The following is an 18,831-nucleotide window of genomic DNA, read 5'->3' as shown; positions in this document are numbered from 1 at the left end:
CCCAAAAAAAAACAATAGACAGAGAGAGAAAGTTTATGCTTTCAAAAAAGAAAGTTAATCAGGGAAGGAGACATTGCATTTGTTCACCTAACATCAATCACTGGTAGATTCACCCCAAAATTTGGGTGTCCTGGGGCAAAGCCCTAGTTGCACCACCCTAGTTACAGCCCCAGTAGCCTTCCGGCTCCCCCCTTTTTCATCCAACGAGAGTAAGTGGCCAACTGGATGTCACAAAGGCATCCAAAGCTTGTATTTCACTTACCATCCTCGGTTTTTAGGGTGTGGTGAAGAAGTTCTTCCTAGCAAGAGGCAGCAAGAGGATGGTAGAGAAGGCACTGTTTCTTTTGGTGTCTGAGGCATCCACTACTCATATTTATACAAGCCAGAGGGAAAACTGGGAGATGTCTACCACCCCTTAGCGGTACGTCGGCTTGGTTTCAGATAAAATCGGTTATTGTTTTGCAACAAAAGGATGAGGGTAACAGGAAGAGTCTTATTTTGAAGGCATTTGGAGGCAAGAGGGCACCCAAGCCAGAAGCAACCCCTTGTGCAACACAGCTGCCAAAAGATTGTACAGAATTCTTCACAAAGAATGAGGTGAAATATTCCCACTGAAAATCTAGCTTTGGAAACGACCTGCTCACAGAAGTTAGGATCCTGCAGCACTCAAAAGAAATTTGACCATCAGAGGAAACCTGATCAAAAGAAGTGAAGCTTCAAGATATTTGGGGGGGGGGGGGGTTAGTCATTAAAAGAACCAAAGGTCTTTCAGCCAATTAAATAGTTTGTGGCTTTCCTCAGAGGGTATAAAAAAAGAAAAAGGGGTCAGTATGTAAGCCACAAAAATAGTATTTTATAAGATGATCAGGTAAAAAAACATTTATTCTCGTTCACATTTGTCACTGTCTTATGTTTATCATTGCTTTAACAACACCTACAGAGACCTCTACCGTACTGCTTTTGCTCCCACTTCTGAGTGTCCAGCTTTCTCTCTGGCACCTAGGCCTCACATCTGCCAGACTGGCCATATCCTCTAATGGTTCTCCAGCAAAATTGGCATCAGCCTTTCTCCCTAAGGCTTCGCCTAGGATGCGGGCAACTGAGCAGCTGATTTCCTCATGGTCAGTGGCTTCCTCAAGCTGCAAGGTATCATCTTCCTCTTTTGAATGATAAGGATGATAAGGGAAGCAGGTTCTGTCGTTTCCTTGACTATAGAGGATTTGAGTGCTGGACTGTAATTTTGAAACCTCTTGTGGTCGGAGAGATAAACCAAACAAGGAGAACTTGCTTTTATTACCTACTGTAGAACATTCATGCTCAGCCAGAAGTATGCAGAGGTCATAGGACAGATCAGGATATGGACCAGTCATTAATACCTCTGATGTTGCAAAACAGTTGACCCATTCCAAAGATGACCTTTGTCGTAACATGGCGTTGACTTAGGTCAGGGAATGTCCTCCATTTCATAGGAATCTAAGGATTGTTGCTGGACTGATTCTGCTGCAGATATGATTCCTAGGTTGCCCCAAGAAAATAGTGTATTATGTGATTATTGAATGAATGAATTAATTAATTAATGACCGTATAGTAGAGTGAAATCCTTCTGTCAAACAGTTTCTGTGGAAGCAAGGCATGTCATTTGAAAAGCAAGACATGCCATTTGATGTATCACATGTACAGTGGTGCCTCGCTTAACGAGCGCACCGTATAACGACGAATCCGCATAGCAATCCCGTTTTCGGGATCGCTAATGTGGAGGCATAGCGTCGGCCCCAATGGGCAAAACTCGCATAGCGAAGATCGGTAAGCGTTTCGCTTACTGATCTTCGCTTTGCGATGCCTGCAGATCAGCTGTTCGGCAGTTTCAAAATGGCCGCCGGACGCCCAAAATGGCCACGCACAGTGTTTTTGCGCCCTCCCCTCGCTTACTGAGGGCGCGAAAATGGCTGCCGGACCCTGGAAACTTTGCTAAACGGTGAGTTTTGTGCCCATTTGGAACGCCCAATGGGCTTCCCCGTTCCGTATAGCGAAGTTTTCACATAGCGAAGGTTAATCCGGAACGGATTAACCTCGCTATGCGGGGCACCACTGTACTTTCATGACCTCATGTAGTAGACAGCTTGGTAAGGCATTATTTCCCCCTCCAAATAAAGCTTTCAAGTTAAAAAACAACAACCCTATCTAATTTCCTAACTTGACACTCTGAAATCACTGGGGCTTGCTTCTAAGTAGACATAGAGAAGGAGATTAGAGAACTGTGAGGTTATGTATGAGTGGAAGAAATAAACCCTTGTTCAGGAACACTGCTGTTCTCGCACTTTTCCTGAGACTGGCACACTAAAACATATTTGCATGGGGATGCAATCACAAAAATTTCTTTGTTTGCCAAGTGGAAAGCCATTATTGAAAAGAACATCAAAGGATGATGGATAAGAAAGGCACAGAACATAATCAGACTCAAGAGAGAACAAGTGCTGCTTATTTTGAGTGGCGACTCGGGTCCCCCAGAAAAGAGGGACCTTGACCCAAAAGGACAAAGAGCTTTTATGCCTTCTAACCACAAAGAAATAAAGGTACAGAAAAATCCTCATTGGCTGACAAGTAGGTCAAGGGGGTTATTCAGTATCCATTCTATAGGTTAGAACAGCAGAGAGGCATATGTTTTCTAAGTATGCAGGCAGTCCCCCCCCCCCCTTGGATACTCTAACTTGTCTGCAAACTGTTCTGTGGGGAATTTCAATAGAAAATTAGATAGACAGGATATTCCTGGTTGGCCGATATACCCACAGCCTAGCTTCAAAGTGGAGTGAGCAGGTGCACCTGGGACAGAGTCTAGTGACATCAAGTTCAGTGAGAAAAGCAAAGCTTTTCTATGCTGTAAAGCAAACAAGAAGAGTAAGGGTCGGGTGTGTGTGTGCAGTGGAAGCATCCTTTAATAAACTCATTCGTGTTCACACCATCATCACCGCTTGTCCTCTGCATTTTTCACTCTGTTCAGTCAGAGCTACAGAAGTGATTTGCGTTAACCTTGAGCAATGTTGAAACAGGGTGGAAAAAAAGGGGCCAAAGCCATGGGCGGGACAGAGGCATTGAGGAAAATGTCCTCCACTCATCTTGGGTCCTCTTTGCATTTTAATACAGCAGTCATAATAGAGCATCAGTGTGGTGTGAGGCTCATGGGATGGCTTGGGCTCGGGGAAAATTTTCCATAGATCCTTGAGCTCCTCCTCTCTCTCTCTCTCTTTTAGTGGTTTGCTCATCACTCTTCTTTGTCTAACTTGGCACCCTGCCCCATAAACCTGTGACTCATCTCGCTCTGGTTTAAGGGGCAGGTTAGGCAAACACCAGGGACTTTGAAGCCGAGTTATTGTGGCTACTGCAGGCTGTCGGTTACTGGAGCAGGAAATGTGAAGTGAAAGGTACTTCTCACGAACGGCGTGACTCCCATGTAGAAAGCTTGAGTCTGGAATCAAGAAAGTCAGCCCTGCGGACATGTGAAATTGGGGGGGGGGGATCCAAGATGATGCTGGTGGATTCTGGGAGTTGTGATCCAAGGAAGTTATTATTATTATTTTTTTGCAAGCTCTGTTTTGGAGTCCAGTCGCTTGCTGGGTAGCTCCATAGTTTAGGCACCTGACTGCTGAGCCCGAGGTTAGGAGTCTGAATCCTCCATGGTGTGTCCTGGGAGAAGAGCCAACCTGGGTGGCTTTGGGCAAGCTGCATAGTCCCAGAATGCATCCAGAAGAAGGGAAGGATAGACCACTTCTGTTTATTCTCTACCAGAAAACTGGAAAGAGTCACCATAAGTCTGAATTGACTTGCCTGCACACACACACAAGCATTCAGCAGTACATTTTATGCCCGGCTCAAGGCAACCCCTCTCTGTTCTGCTTTGGCTTCCTCCAGCTCTGTGATGCTTTGTTTTGAAAAGTGTCTTTTTATGGAAGAGAGAGTCACTAGATGCTCCCCTCTCTCACCTTGAGTGCTGATTTTCTCTGATGTACACTTAAAAGATGCTTCTGAACCAGCTAATAACTGGTTTGCAGGATATTGTTGAAGCTTCATCAATAATCAAACATATTTTCTTATCATTTTCAGTAATTTTAGTAAATATTTAGTAAATATTTCTTTTTAATTTCCTTTGCAATAAAATCAACTATTTTCACAGTGTGAATGCAATCCTATTTCCATATCTAAATCATTTTTCATTGGCAGTTCAGTCTCATCTTCTATGTCTGAAAATGGTTTACATCTTTTTGACAGGCTGTAAACTGTATTAAATACTCTACAAGTAGTACTGAAATATTTTTTATTCATTGTTATAGTATCCTGCTCACATATTTTGAAGTTGTCTTTACAAATGTTATGAGCCTTTGATGAAAAATGTTCTTTCGTTTTTTTTTCCTTAGAGAAGCTTGTGGCACCAGTCTGTTTTTCCCTGATGCCTCAGTCTGAAAACCTCTCCACTCTTTTGACGCATGAACACCTTTCACTTTTATGAAGTCATATTTTGCACAACACTCACAACCTAACTTTTTGTTAGAAATTCCCAGTCCTTCATATTTTTCCTTAAATTTTTTATATTGTTGCACTGACCAGCTTTCAGGAAGACTATTTACAATATTGGAGTTGTTGTGATTTTCTATTTCAATTGACGTGCTGCTTTCTTGGGGCTCGGATGGTTGTGCTAGTGACTGTGTTGAACCTTCCAAGGCCAATTCTGATACAACAGAAGAATCTGACTTTGTTTTCTTATTGAAAAAAATCTGTCAAACTGTGTTGCCTTTTCATCGTTAGTTTCAAGGGCTACGTAGATGTCACTGACCTCCGACTGGGACACAAGGTCTACAGAAAACAGGGATTGGCCCTCTATTTCTTTTTCCATGGTAAATTGTATATTTGGATGGGTGCTGTTGAGATGGTTCAGAAATTCTTCCAGTTTTTCTTCACGGTGGCTCCAAATTGCAAAGGTGTCATCCACATATCGGAACCAGATGGTGGGTGCGAGGGGTGCCGAAGCCAGGGCAAGTTTTTCGAAATGCTCCATGTAGAAGGTGTCTCGGGCTCTTCCGCAGGGTAGCTGGTATGGTTGCAGCAGGACAGCCTCCGGGGGGGGGCAGAGGCAGCATCCTCTGCCCCCCTCCTCTCCCGAAGTTTCCTTCCTTTGGAAAAAGCTATTCAGCCTGGAAAGCAAGAGGAGAGGAGCAGGCCATCAGGCCAGCAAGGCAGGAAGTGCCGCCAGGAAGAGGGCCAAGGCCTTTCCGCGGATAGATTTCTTTCCTTGCCAACCATGGGTACCCCGCCTTTCTGCTTAGAAAGGACCCAGGCAGCCAGAGCGTCTCCAAGGCCTGCTGGGTGGTCTTGTACCAATCCTGCAGGAATCCTGCTGGAGGCGGCAGCTCCTCCTCCTCCTCTTCATGATGTTCCTCAGAGATTCTCTCAAGATCATCAGCAGGGCCTCCCGGGTCTCCAGTCAGTGTTCATTGAATCCAAGGAAGCTGAAGTCTCCCTCTACCTCCCGCTCCTTCTCCTCTTGGGGCTGCTTCCCCCCCCCCTTCACAGAGACACTTTCAGGTTCCACGTCGACCTCTGGGGTGCCTCCACCGAAAAACATGCACCACCTCCACAGACGCCTGAAAGCCTGAAGGATCCTTCTCAGTGCCCTCACTGCAAATAAATGCTCTGGAGAGCCACCAAACAAGACAGCCCGGCAACTCCTCTTGCTTGCTGCTTAGTCCTGGGCACAAATGACCAGTCACCCACCTCCTTTCCACTAAAATATTTATTTTTATTAAAGCAAAACTACTACAAAATACAAGAAAAAAAGGGGGAAGGAAAATAGCCCAAAATAAACCCACCCCTCTCCCCTTCAGAGGACAAAGATTCCAACCTCCTTTGGATCCCAGATTCCCCAGGTTTCCGGTGAGCCTTGAGAAAGGTAACAAACATAAAACATTTTGTCCTAAACGTTTGTCTTTTCCTGAGCACAAACATATATTAAGTTCCAGCTTTGTTTCACATAGTCTCTAAGTTGTTCTCGTAGTGCTTCTCAAAGTGCATCTAATTCTGCAATATCCAGCCGTTTCTTTAGGGACTCCCCCGTCGTGGGTATTTCTTCACTTTTGCATTCCTGGGCCCAAAGTAGCCTAGCAGCTATGAGTATATACATTACACAATATTTGATTTTCTTATCAGTAATTTCCGACATAATATTTAATAGGGCTATTTCAGGCTTAAAATTTAATTTCTGTGCGAATCTTGCAGGAAGACACAGGTAGAGTGCTGCTGCTGGGGAGGCCCTACCTGGGCTGGGGCAGAAAGGGGCCAAAAGGGCCTCGCCTGACTTCCCTCCAGTCGAGGGCAATCAAGGATTTACCCGGCCGAGGAGATCCTCCCGGCTCGGCTCCTTCAATCTCCAGGCCAAGCTGAGTATTCGGGCCTCCATCTCCCTGGGCGTGTTTGGCTTCACTCAACTGAAGAGAGGAAAGGGGGAGCCTCCAAGACATCCCCCCCCCGGGACCCCTTCCTTCCCAGGGACTGTGCTTGGGCAGGTGGGGGTGGGCCCTGCAAGCGAGAAGGATCTGGGAATTGTTGTGGAAGGTGAGCCAACAGGGCAAGGGTGGCTGCCGAAAAGGCCAACGCGATTTGAGGCAGCATGAAAAGAAAGGCAAAAGAACGGGGTGCGGTTCGCTTTGGGAAAAGACGGCGGAGGGGAGAGAGGAGAGCCCTTTTCAAAGACTTGGAAGGGAGTCCCACAGAAGAGGGGCAGAGTCTGCTCTCGTATTAATGGGGCGAAGTTCCAGGAAGCCGCATCTCACTGGACTATGAGGGTGGGCAGGGGGACTCGGTCACTCACTGTGAGAGCCGCAGAACACGGGCTCCCATGCCTTTGGCCGGGGTCGAGCTCTCCGACAGGGACGGCATTAATCCAAGAGAGTACGAGACAACCATCTACCAGATAGACTTTGATTTTGGGTCCCTGCACCGAGCAGGGAGCTGGACTAGGTGGTGGGAAGAATGAGCTGCTCTCTACAGCACTGGTCATGGTCATGGGTCATTAACAGCCATTAACAGTGGTGTTCCTGGTGGGTCTGGTCCTCCTCTTTCTGTGGAGGGATGAAAGGACAGCAAGGGAGAAGAGGTGACTGCTGGTCGGGTCGTCTTCCAGGAGCCCCCGAAAGAGCATCTCCAAGGCTTGTTGGGTGGTCTTTTACAAATCCTGCAGGAAGACACAGATAGAGTGCTGCTGCTGGGGAAGCCCTACCTGGGCTGGGTCAGAAAGGGGCCTCGCCTGCCTTCCCTCCAGCCGAGGACAATCAAGGACTCACCCGGCCGAGGAGATCCTCCCAGCTCGGCTCCTCCAATCCCCAGGCCAAGCTGAGAATTCGGGCCTCCGTCTCCCTGGGCGTGTTTGGCTTCACTCAACTGAAGAGAGGAAAGGGGGAGCCAGAGACCCAGGCTCAGGCGGGAGGGAGCCTCCAAGACCCCCCTCCCCGGGACCCCTTCCTTCCCAGAGACTGTGCTTGGGCAGGTGGGGGTGTCCCTCGTCCAATCCTCTTCTCCCCTTTGCCACAGTCTCCTGCTGCTCCTCTTTCCTCCCCATGCCCTGTCTGGGTCACGGCCCTCGATGAGCCCCACCTACCCAGCCTGTTCCTTCAGGGCATGGAGGACGATGGTGTCGTGGAAGGGAAATGGGGTGGAGAGGAGCCAAGAGACACCACATGGGTCAAAGTCTCCCTTGTGGAGAGCCCTTTGGCCGGGATCCAGCAGAGCCCCCTCCTCCTCCGAGAAATTCACAGCCAGCTCCTCCAGAGCTCCTGCATCCTCCGTCCCACCGCCTGCCTTTTGGGGCGGCTGAGAGGACCAGAGGGCTCCTGGGTCACTCCCCACCACCGCCGAGAGCAGCCCTGGAGAGCCAGGCGATGAGTCCTGAGGGTGTCCCCCTTCCGCACCCCGACACCTGACACACACACACACACACACAGAGGGAATTCTCAAGACGGGGCTGCCTGGCGCTTCCTCCCTCGGCTCAGAAAGCTGCCGATGAACCTGGCTAGATCTTTGAGTAGCTCGACAGCTCCCAGAGGGAACACGGATCCTGTGCAGTTCCCGGAAGATGATCCCGGCGGGGCTGAGAGGAGAGAGATAGATGGAGCGCTTGCGGTGAGCGTCGCAGGCGAGAGCCGGCTGGCCACGGCCTCTCAGCCCCCCCTCCCGGTGACCACCTGGGTCTCACCTGGAGCAGGCGCTCTGCAGTGGGAACAATGGCTGCAGTGGGGTGGCCTCTGATGGATGGGGCCCCGGGACCTTCCGCAGGGTGGATTGTAATGTTGCTGCCAGGTAGCCTCCAGTGGGGCAAGAGGAAACAGCAGCTTACCTCATTGTAGATTCTCACACAGGCTTACTCGGAAGCAGGAGCTGTCTCAACTGTGACACACCCTGTATGTAATGGCCAACAGAGCTACAGCACAAAGAAGCAGCCTCGGCACTACCTATAGTTGGAAAGTCGAATTGCCCGCCTTTTCCCCTGCCTGTTTCTGTTCTTATGTCGAAGCTCCATGTGCAAGTCGAAGCAAGATTTTTCTATTGGATCGGTTTGTAGGAGAGGGCTGCTCTTCAATGCCTGTGCTGATGAGAAGGACTGTGGAACTCCCTCCCACTGGAGGCCAGATTGGCCCCCTCTTTGCTGTCCTTCCACACGCAGGCCAAGACCTTTCTCTCTGGGCAAGTTTTCCCTCTCACTGACCGGCTTTTGAAGGTGTTTTTGGTATTGCTTCTGCTTGCACTCTTTTAATATGATGTTTGTTTGAACAGTTGCAGTTTTGTATACTTCCTGTTTTTAGCTTTAAATATTGTCTTTTAATGATGTAAGGCACCTTTGGATGATGGCATTTAAAATATTTTAACCCCGCCTTTTTCCATGAAAAGGACCCAAGGTGGCTGACAACGTGAAAGAAAATATCTAAAGCTGACAAACAAGGAGCAGAGGACAGTGGGGAGCATCCTTGGAAGCCAAGACTGTCATTAAAACTAAGAACAAAGAGTAGAAAGAGGAAGCAGTCCAAGGCAACACTGAAGCGAAGATGAGTAAGTGTATACGTTGTGTAAACACAAAAGTGTATTAAAAAAGAGCAACAACCCGATGCCACTTTGAGAAATGGCAAACACAAAATTGTTAAAAGAGAAAGATGGGGCAAACATGTTTCAGATGAAGGGATGCTACAAAGTGACAAAATAACGTTAAAAAAGAGAACATAATCTGAGGTGAAATTGCAAGTGAGGCACCATTCAGGAAAGGATGCTTTTTAAGGCTTCTGTAGCCGTTTTGCGCCCATGGAAAGCAACAGCCCAGCGCTCGGAGGGATCCCAGGCTGGCTGGCTGGCTTTCTACCAACCCGTCCGAAAGCTTCTCCCGAGGACCACACTTCTCAGCAGCCCCCGGGAGCAAGTGGGCGGACCCCAGCCCTTGACGGAGAGCCCCTCTGGCCAATGGCTGGAGCGCACCGGGGACCGCCTCCTCCCTTGGCCAGCCCGGAGCCCGGCAGGGAGAGCGCAGCGAGCGCTGGGCTGTCAGGCAGGCAGGCTCGATCTGTTGGGCTGTGGACTGAGCAACCGCCCATGGGTGCGGAGCTGGGCAGGATCGGTACTTCGGGCGATGGGTGAGTCAGCGCGGTGCCCTTCAACTTGGGCGGAAGGAGGGGACGGGGACGGGCGTCTCGATGAGGACTAGCAACTTGGTCCCTGGCGCATCTTTGCAGAGAGGTGGCGGGGGGGCAAAAGGAGAGGGAGCGGGGAGGGGGCACCCCCTCTTTTGCCTTTCATCCTCCACCAGTCTTTGAGGAGGGGGGTTGGAGTCGTGTGTTTCTCTGTGTTTGCTGCACTTCTGCAAGGTTGTTGTGCAAAGCTCCTCTTTGCCTTTCGGCTCCCCAACTTTGAGTTGGAGGAAGGCGCTGTGATTTGAGGGTGGAGGGTTTTCTTTGTTTCGTTTGGGTTTTTTTGGAGAAACGGGACGCTGAGGCGTTTGCACCCGCCGGATCTCCTGCGGGATCCCACCTTCCTTTGAGATCCCCAAAGGGGAGATCACCTGCCCTGGTCTTTCTCTAAGCCTGAGGACCGCAGGGCCTGCCTGCTAATGGCTTTTTCAAGAGTTCCTGAGCTTGCCTTTTTGAGCAGGTGGAGGAAAGCAAAGCCTGCTGGCCCGGGAGGAGCCGCTGGTGGGTGGGGTGGGAACAAAGAGTGGTGGGGGTTATTTTTTGTCAGCTAATTTTTTAAAAATAAACCTGGCATTGTTTATTATTAAAACAACTTCTTCGCCTGTTCCCTTTTTTTCCCTCCACCACCACCCCTTGTTATTTGGAACAAGGTATATATGCCACCTCCATTCACGCTAGCAGACTTTTGAAAACAAAACATACATTGTCTTTCCATGGAAAGCCACTTTGAATACAAAGAAAGTCCCAAGAAGCGGGCCAGCAGATTGGGGATGAAAATAGAAGGTAGGTTCTTTATACATGCTTTAACGTCCTCTATAATATTTGAAGATCTTAGCCATGCATGTCACCTCAAGGCGGTAACAGACGTGCGTGTTTTTGAGGCTGCATCTGCCGAATGGCGTGAAGATAACCTTTGGTGTTTTGAGACGGTAAGAGCTTCCACGTAAGTATTCAAAAAACCTTGTCTGGTGTCATCTGGACTTCTTACGATTGACCTTGACATAAATGGGGTCGTCTTATTTGGATCTATGCCGGTGTTGAGACAAACGGGGCAGAACGACCACCTCGCATCGAGAGGTTCAACGTCGATCGGACGAAAGATGTTTTGTTTTAGCAGCCCATTTGTGAGGTGGAGAGTCCGGTCTTGATGAGGTCGACGGCGAAGATGGAGCCGGCGATGCCCACCCGGTGGAAACAGGGCTATTAGGGGCAAAAGCCAAGCTAGTAGCAACATTTGCTAGCTGGCTAGAGGTCGGAGATCGTTCGTGGCTGACAGGAGAGATTCAAGCTGTCGTGGACGGAGGGAAGCGGCAGCTTCCGACAGAAATTCCTGGTCCCGGAATGAGTCCTCCAGGATCGGTGACGGCAATGACAGGAGGAATATGTTTACAATGATCTTTTGATTTGTCTTTGCCTTTAGATATTAACTTTTTTTCTGTTTCAGGTTCTTGGAGGAGGAGCTCGAGGTCGTCCTCAATGCGGAGGTAGGTGGCTTCTTTGTAGTCATAGATTTCTTAGCCGGTTTGTCGACCGATTTCGATGTCAACAGCAGGGGTGGGGAGGCAATTTGCACTTCTGACCGTGGGGTAGTCAAAGGTGTTGGTGCAGTTTCCATTTCAGACGGTTTCAACGCCAAGAGCATCTTGTCCCAAAGGAAAAGTTTAAACGCTGCTGCCATGCTTTTAAGGCGGCTTTCGTATTTTTTTTTATAATATTTGCAAGAATGAGGTTGATGGGACTCTCCTAAACAAAACAGGCAGCGGTCGTGACCGTCGGAGAATGGCGGTTTATGGGAGCACGACGAGCATCTTCTGAAGGGTCCAGAGGGGGACATAAAGTAGTAAGTAGAATAAAGTAGCAAAACTCACGATAAATTGGTTGTGAAAGTCCGGAATTGCGAATTATCTGTAGAATTGACCAGGAAATAGCAATAAGAAGGAGCCACAACGGGAAGCGGGAAAAAGGCAGGAAACGTGAAGCAATCCAAAAACCTCAAAACGTGGGAACGAAGAATGGTCAGGCAGTCCGTAGTCCAGGGCAACAGAGAAAAATCAAGGGAAGTCCGAGTCAACGTCCGTATTAACAGCAATATCTAATTGAAAAAGGAGCTCTAAGATCAAGAGGTTCCAAGCCAAAGGCGGTAAAATGGAACTGAAGTCTGAGGTGGGTGGAGCATGCGCGATAGGGGCAACTCTAAACTTTATTATTTTTTAATGAAAGCTCTAGAAGATTCCGAGAGGTCCAGCGCAGGTGCTGTCAAAACTCTATTGTGTGAATTCACAGAGGCCACGATGAAGAACTGGCCCTTCTCTGTGGTGGCCCCATTGCTTTGGAATTCCCTCCCATCAGAGGCGCGACTGGCCCCATCCCTCCTGAAGGTTTCAGGAGACAACTGAAGACCGAGTTGTTCTTGCAAGCCTTTCACAGCTTTGCCCCTGATGAATTTTGGTTTTTTAATAATTCGTATGTTGCATTTATGAACCTCCCTCTGCCGGCTGCCTATTATTCCTGTGATTTTACTGCCTTTCTTTAAAAGGTATCAAATTGTTATGGATCATGTCTTGCATGATGCCTTCTCTGTGGGATGGACTTTACAGTTGTTCCTATTAATATTATATTGTGTTATCTTGAACTTGATTTTTTAGCCGCCCTCTTCTAGGCAGAGACCCGACCCCGCCCTGGCCATCCAAGAGGGAGGAAGCTGAGCATAAGAAGCCGGAGTGCCCCTGCGGGCAGGTCCTCTCTTCCTCTCTCTCTCTCTCTCTCTCTCTCTCTCTCTCTCTCTCTTTTCTCCCGGCTGGGCATCCCTTCCCCAAGGCTGGCTGTCCCTGGTGAGCGGGAGAAGCTGCTCTCCCCCTCCACCCCTCCCTTAGCTAATGAGGCCATGAAAGACGGGCCATAAGAGCTGCTCCTGCATCATCATCATCCCAAGGAGCTGGTCAGGATCCCAGGTTCCCTTTCCGCTGAGTGACGGAGCAGAGAGACAGCATGTCCTTCAGCCAGTCTTCCTCCCGGCCACTCAGACAGACCGGCTTCTGCCAGGCCTTTGGGAATCCAGGCGGCTCATGTTCTCGGAGGCAGCGACACCGGCTCCATCCCATCCTTTGCTCTTGAAACCTGCAAGACAGAAACCTTTCCCCACCAGACTCCTTGCCAACAGACCGAGGTACAACTCCCATCATCATGTCCCTAAGGATCACGGGAACCATAATCGAAGACGTCTGAAGAACTCACTGGGTTGGGGGAAACAGAAAACAGAAAGCACTCTTTCAATAACAGTAACAACAACAATAACAGTGATGATAACAATATATTTAACAGATGCTTGGATTTTGGGTGAAAACTCATATCTGTTGTGTAATACCAGTCAATGTTTTCATTGTTTTGATTAAAAGACATCTTGCCACCCCCTCCACCCTCTGGTCTTCTTACTGTTCTGGCATTCCCTCTCTGTAAAAGTCGTACGGTCCCACCGGCTCTCCATGGCAGCTTTGATCAACGTCGCCCCCCCTCGTGCCCCCCGCTTTTTCCTTCCCCAGCTCTCCCCAACAGCTGTGGGAAGGCTGAGCTGGGTGGAATTTGGAGACAGCTGTGACAGCTGGAAAGCCAATCTTCTGGGAAACATTTCCCCTCTCTTCTCCCCCCCCCCCGTTGTTCCCCAGGAAAAAAAAGTGGCTTCAGCCCCAGGGGATCCCATCTCCCGCTCCGTCCTTCCCCAAGAGAAGGTTCAAAGGAGCCCCTTCCTGTCGTGACTTGTGGTGAGCCGTACCCATTAGTGCTTCCACGTGAAAATTTCACCATTCACTCTTTCTAGAGAAAGGGAACATACTTGATTTCACACACACCCTCTTTTTTCTCTCTCTGACAATCCGGGGCAGTGGCTGATCCCCACCCCGGAGGGCAGGACAAGTCGGCAGATGATGGTAAGGTCAACTGAGGTCAATAGTAGATGAGATCCCTTTTCTATCTCGGTACCCTCCTGCCCTCCACCCTCATTTTTTTTCTTTCTCAGAAGATGCCGGGACTTATTAGAACCCAGATCCGTGTGTGTGTGTGTGTGTGTGTGTGTGTGTGTGTGTGTGTGTGTGTGTGTGTGTGTGTGTGTGTGTGTGTGTGTGTGTGTGTGTGTGTGTGTGTGTGTGTGTGTGTCTCTCTCTCTCTCTCTCTCTCTCTCTCTCTCTCTCTCTCTCTCTCTCTCTCTCTCTCTCTCTCTCTCTCTCTCTCTCTCTCTCTCTCTCTCTCTCTCTCTCTCTCTCTCTCTCTCTCTCTCTCTGGAGAGTGAGGGGCAGGGATAACATGGCCTATCTTCTCGGCTGCCAAGAGGCCAAAGGTCCCTGTCAGGCAAGCAAGGGCAGAGAGGTGACCCAGTTATTGCTGTGCATCACAGGGGTCCCCAGCTGTGGGTCTCCAGATGTTCTTGGACTGCAACTCCCAGAAGCCTTCACCACTAGCTGTGCCGGCTGGGATTTCAGGGAATTGTAGTCCAAGAACATCTGGGAACCCGAGGTTTGGAATCACAGTCTGACACTCCCAGTGCTTCCCAACCTGGGGTCTCCAGAGGTTCTTGGACTACAACTCCCAGAAGCCTTCACCACTAGCTGTCCTGGCCAGGATTTCTGGGAGTTGTAGTCCAAGACCACCTGGGGACTCGAGGTTGGGAAAGCACTGGGGTAAAATATAATCCCCGGCCGCTTGAGAGGATCGAACCGGAAAGGCTTGATAAAGTCCCCTGCCCGCCCCCCCCCCAAATTCCCTCTTTCCCAGCAAGAAAGCAACCGGGCAGCTGATGATGATTCAAAAACCACCCCAAGCCACTGCTGCCGTTGCCACCCTCATCCTTTTCTCTTTTTCCCCCCTTCTCTCCGTTAGTATTCCTGTGGTCAAGAGGAGAGGGGCAGAGGGGGAGGTGGCGGCTGTGAACGGCTGGGCCGCCATGCCAGCAGAAACTCGGCCGCCTGAGGCAACGGCTTCTTTCCTCTCAGGGTCGGGCCGGCTCTGCTTCCAGGACGGAGTGCTTCCCTGTATAAAAAAAAGTTCCTTCTCCAAAGAGAGCTAGCATGCCAGGACAATAGCTAGGGCAGGAGCCTCCTCCCTGACATGCTAGCTTTCTGCACGCAGGGAGGTCTCCTTATGTTCAAGAGCGACCTGTCGTCAAAGCCTTCTCCTCTTTAGTGTGAAAAAGACGAGTTCCAAAATGAACCAAATTGGGATTGATAAAGTGTTTTCTTGCATCGTATTGGGCAGTCGGCAAAGACTGGAAACAAATTACTTTGATTTCCAGAATCCCTAAGATGGCATGGCCTCTGGGGGATAATGGGTGTTGTAGTCACCTCCAGTAATTTCTTCCCTTCAACCCTGTGCAAAAGTGAAGGTGATGCATAGGAAGGTGAGGGGGGGGAATCATCTCCCTGTCCTTCCTTCCACCCTCTTTCCATCTTTCCTGCCCCCTCACTCAGCCTTCTCTCCTCCTTTGGTTGGGGGGGGAAACTCAAAAAACGCCAACCATTTTAATAGAAGTCTATTTGGAGCCAGACTGGGCTCCCGGCCACCTTGACCTTCTGGACAAGCTAAATTTGTTCTTCTGCAAACAAGTCACTTTATTTATAGCCACGATGACAGGCCTTCGGGGCCCGTGAGCGTCCCTCGCCCAGTGGAGACCGGCACCCTCTCCCACCCCCAGGAAAAGAAGAGCGGCGATTGGGCCCCTGAGTAATGAAGGATGATGGACAGTAATCCCAGCTAAAGAGTCCAGGATTAACTGGCTGTCATTACAGGGACACCCTGGTAACCCAAGCCAGCAGCCGGCGTGATTGATGAGGGGCGATCTGGAATGGCTGAATCCTCGGTGCCCCTTGGAGGGTGGGTGGCGAGGGGCAGAAGCTCAGCCTCAGCATAAATAAGCCCGCAAAGGTTATTCAATGACTAGCAACCCCATGGTGCTGTGCTATTTCTTGTGCCACCACGGGCTGTAAATATCCCAGCTGCCCCCCCCCCCGTTGCACCTTCCATGCATAGCTGGGCACCCCATCTCCCTCCACCACCCATGCCCCCCCCGGACAGGCCTGGCAGGGGTGCCCTCGGTCGGAAAGAAGGTGGCCACCGGGAAGGCAAGGGCAGCTGGGCTAGGAGCCACCACCACCCCGGCCACCGCCACCCTCGGCTTCCAAGGCAGGGGACAACCTTCTTCTTGGTCGAAGGCTCGGTTGCCTTCTGGGAGGGAAGCGGCTTCCTTGGTTTGCAGCGAGAGAGCTGATTCTGCCCAGACCCAGGGGGTCCCAACAAGACGGAGGAGGAGCAGGCTTCTTGGTTTTTATAAAGGCGCTCACCAAAAGCAGACGGGGATGGCCCGAGAGGTGCGATTCTGCCCCCAAAGACCAACCCCTGGCCTGTCCCAAGGCATAACGGCCATAGCTTTGCCATCATTGAACGGGTTGGCTTTGCATATAGTTTTCCTGGAGGCGGCCAACACTGACCTGCCGTGGGTGGGCGCGCGGTCTTTGTAAAGGTGACGCCAACACCGCCCTTGGGAACGTTTCAATAAGCAGGCCGGAAGGCGAGACGGGGGCTTCTTTTGGATTGATCCCCAATTCCCTGTTTATCCTGTTTTCCTTTTCATTGTCACAGTGACACTGTGAAAAAGACGTCCACCGCTGTGAGGACTAGAAACTTGGCTTTGTTCAAAGGAAAAGAGGCAGGGGAGAGAGGGAAAGAAAGACGGAATGAATGAACAAACGGACGCATGAATGTAAGAAAGAAAATTCATAGCCATCAAAGTCATAACGGCAGTCTGTTGTGCCAGAAAAAGGTGTCTGGGGTGCCACCTGTAACCGCGGAGTGCTGTGCCATTAAGGTCAAATGCCACGAAGGCTTGGGTGCAACAACGGCTGTTGACACCTGGTCTAACCCTAGTGTAAATCCACCGCGATACCATTAAAGTCACTAGAACGGCTCCAAATTTAGCCCAACGCGGGACGTGCCCCTGCGTTCCTCGTCCCCTCCGTCCTTTCTGCCTCTGATCCCCCCAAGCCCTTCGCGATGTGTTCTGATGAGGTGTCACATTGCAGGGGAATAAAGGGGCGACGAGGGAGATCACATGAAAGGATGGCACGGGGAGGGGGGTGAGGCGGCCGGATTCCAGCGCAGCCACGCTGATCCCAACGTGGCCCACAGAGCCACGCCAGGGGCGCCCGGAGCCTGGCTTCTCACGGCACCCTTGCTTCCCCCATCTTCCTGCCGAGTTCCAGAACCTTCGTGGGACCTTTTCCTGGACTGCGTTTCCTCCTGAGGGCTTCTCTGGAGGGTTTTTCCCAGACAAAATGGATGCTGTTTGGACAAGGGGCCCCTCCAGGAGGCTGATTCTGGTTACGTGCAAGCAAGCAAGCAAGCAAGCAAATAAATAAATAAATAAAGGGAAGGAATGGGGGAAGAAGCACTGTATTTGAATGGGGTTTAGAATGTCTGAAGTCACTTTTTTAAAAGGTGACTTACACAATGCACTTAGAAGCATGGAAATTTTGGAAAATGTGTTCACTGGTTGGGTTTCTTTTTTTAATGATGTATTTGAAATGGGTTGTTTATTTGAAATAGATTTGTTTTCAGGCATTTTGGCATATACTTATGTTGGTGTAAACGGTGTCTGTAGCGTTTGCCATTCACTGGCGTGTCTTTCCTGCTCCCTCTCTCCTCCACTCCATGTACGGGGGGGGGTATTGTCAGCCAGTCTATCTAGGTGTGTGCTGGGCTGCAGGGAAACCACGCTGTGTTCTCCCCCATCTGTCATTCTGTGCTAGCGCTATGCCAGATTGCAAGAATTTTTTTTTTTTAAATGTAACATCACAGTAGCAGCCGCTGGTGGCTGTGAGAGGCAGACACTGCAAAACCGGCCGAGCTGGTGGGTGGAGGGAAAACCCTCAAATGCGGCGCTTATAAAACCCCCTTCAGCCGATATACAACACAGTTTTAAAATGGAGTCAACATTTTCCTAAGGGGATGCACACACTGACCCCCCCAAACCAGATGATTACCATGTGACTGTAAAATGCAAAATTCCTGATCCGTTACTCGATTTATTTCAAGAGTGTAACTGTGCTGATGCAGATCGATTCCCGCACTTCCTACCAACCAGCTATTTTGCTCAAGTCGATCCTTCAGATGTCTGTCGGACTCCAACTCCCATCAACCTAATTAGCATCCCCAAAGGTTGTCGGAAGGGACCATCTTTGCTCATGACCACCACCACCCCCCAGCCCAAACACTGGTGCCTTTTCTCCTCCCGCCGTGTTGCATTCCCACAACCCTGCTGGCCACACGGGTCCAACCAGAGCAGGCATTGTGGGTCTTGTGCTGCAGCCCAAGAGCAGCCAGCCAGCCAGCAGCCCTGTGTGCCTTCTCCTTTTAAGGGTGGCTGTGAGCGGAGGGGAGATGACTTCACAGTCGGCCAGGTAATAATGGGAAGGGGAGGCCAGGGTGGGTGGGGGGGCCTGAGAGATGGAGCAAGGCCCAGCCAAGCGGGCTGCAGGCAGGAAGGCAGGACAGCTGGAGGGAGGCCTAGGCTTGGCAAACAAAGAGCAGCTCAGGAGGCTACGCGGTGCCCATCGGGAAGAAAGGAGGAGGCACGGAACGTCCTTGCTATAAAATCTGCAACTCCTTTAAGAGCCCTGTGCCTCCAGAGGTATGGAAGGAGGAGGAGGAGGGACTGATCCAGCCACACCAGTGGTGACAGGGAGGTTTAAAGGGAGCCTGCCGTCATTCCCGATAGATAGCTCTGTGGTTTGGACCACTGGTGGCAGAGCCAGAGGTTGGAAGTTCGATTCCCCATCGGGCTTCCTTGAGAGGGGCTGATGATCTACAGGGTCCCTTCCAGCTCTGCAGTTTTAAGATGATGAGGATGATGTGAAACATCCAAATTAGGGTTCAACCACTAAGCTGGCTGGAGAGCGGAGACGTTTAAGGGTCTGGGGGTTGGATTCATCCTTGCCAAGTCTTCATGATCCATAGGGGCCCTACCAGCTCTATAATTTTAAGATGATGATAGCCTTCCTTGAGTCCCCTCTGAGCATCTCTCTCTCTCTCTCTCTCTCTCTCATCTTTTTCTCCAGGGATAGCTGGAGTTTCAGGC

At 50.3% G+C, this 18,831-nt stretch overlaps 1 long non-coding RNA gene across 5 annotated transcripts; it reads left to right on the top strand.

Moving 5' to 3' along the window:
* Positions 1-5,322: 5,322 nt before the first annotated feature.
* On the top strand, positions 5,323-13,128 carry LOC144584112 (uncharacterized). 5 transcript variants are annotated; one of them, XR_013538178.1, is made up of 3 exons: positions 8,891-9,659; positions 10,395-10,496; positions 11,158-13,128. It is a non-coding gene; the product is annotated as an uncharacterized LOC144584112 (long non-coding RNA). The 5 variants fall into 5 exon arrangements; XR_013538179.1 differs by having other exon boundaries at positions 10,364-10,496; XR_013538181.1 differs by lacking the exon at positions 8,891-9,659 and having other exon boundaries at positions 9,670-10,496; positions 11,158-11,197; positions 11,470-13,128.
* The last annotated feature ends 5,703 nt before the right edge of the window (positions 13,129-18,831 follow it).

This window comes from Pogona vitticeps, chromosome 8 (genome assembly GCF_051106095.1).
Source record: "Pogona vitticeps strain Pit_001003342236 chromosome 8, PviZW2.1, whole genome shotgun sequence".
NCBI classification, from domain to species: Eukaryota; Metazoa; Chordata; class Lepidosauria; order Squamata; family Agamidae; genus Pogona; species Pogona vitticeps.
The sequence above is the reverse complement of the archived record's forward strand: the minus strand, read 5'-3'. Positions and strand labels throughout refer to the sequence as shown.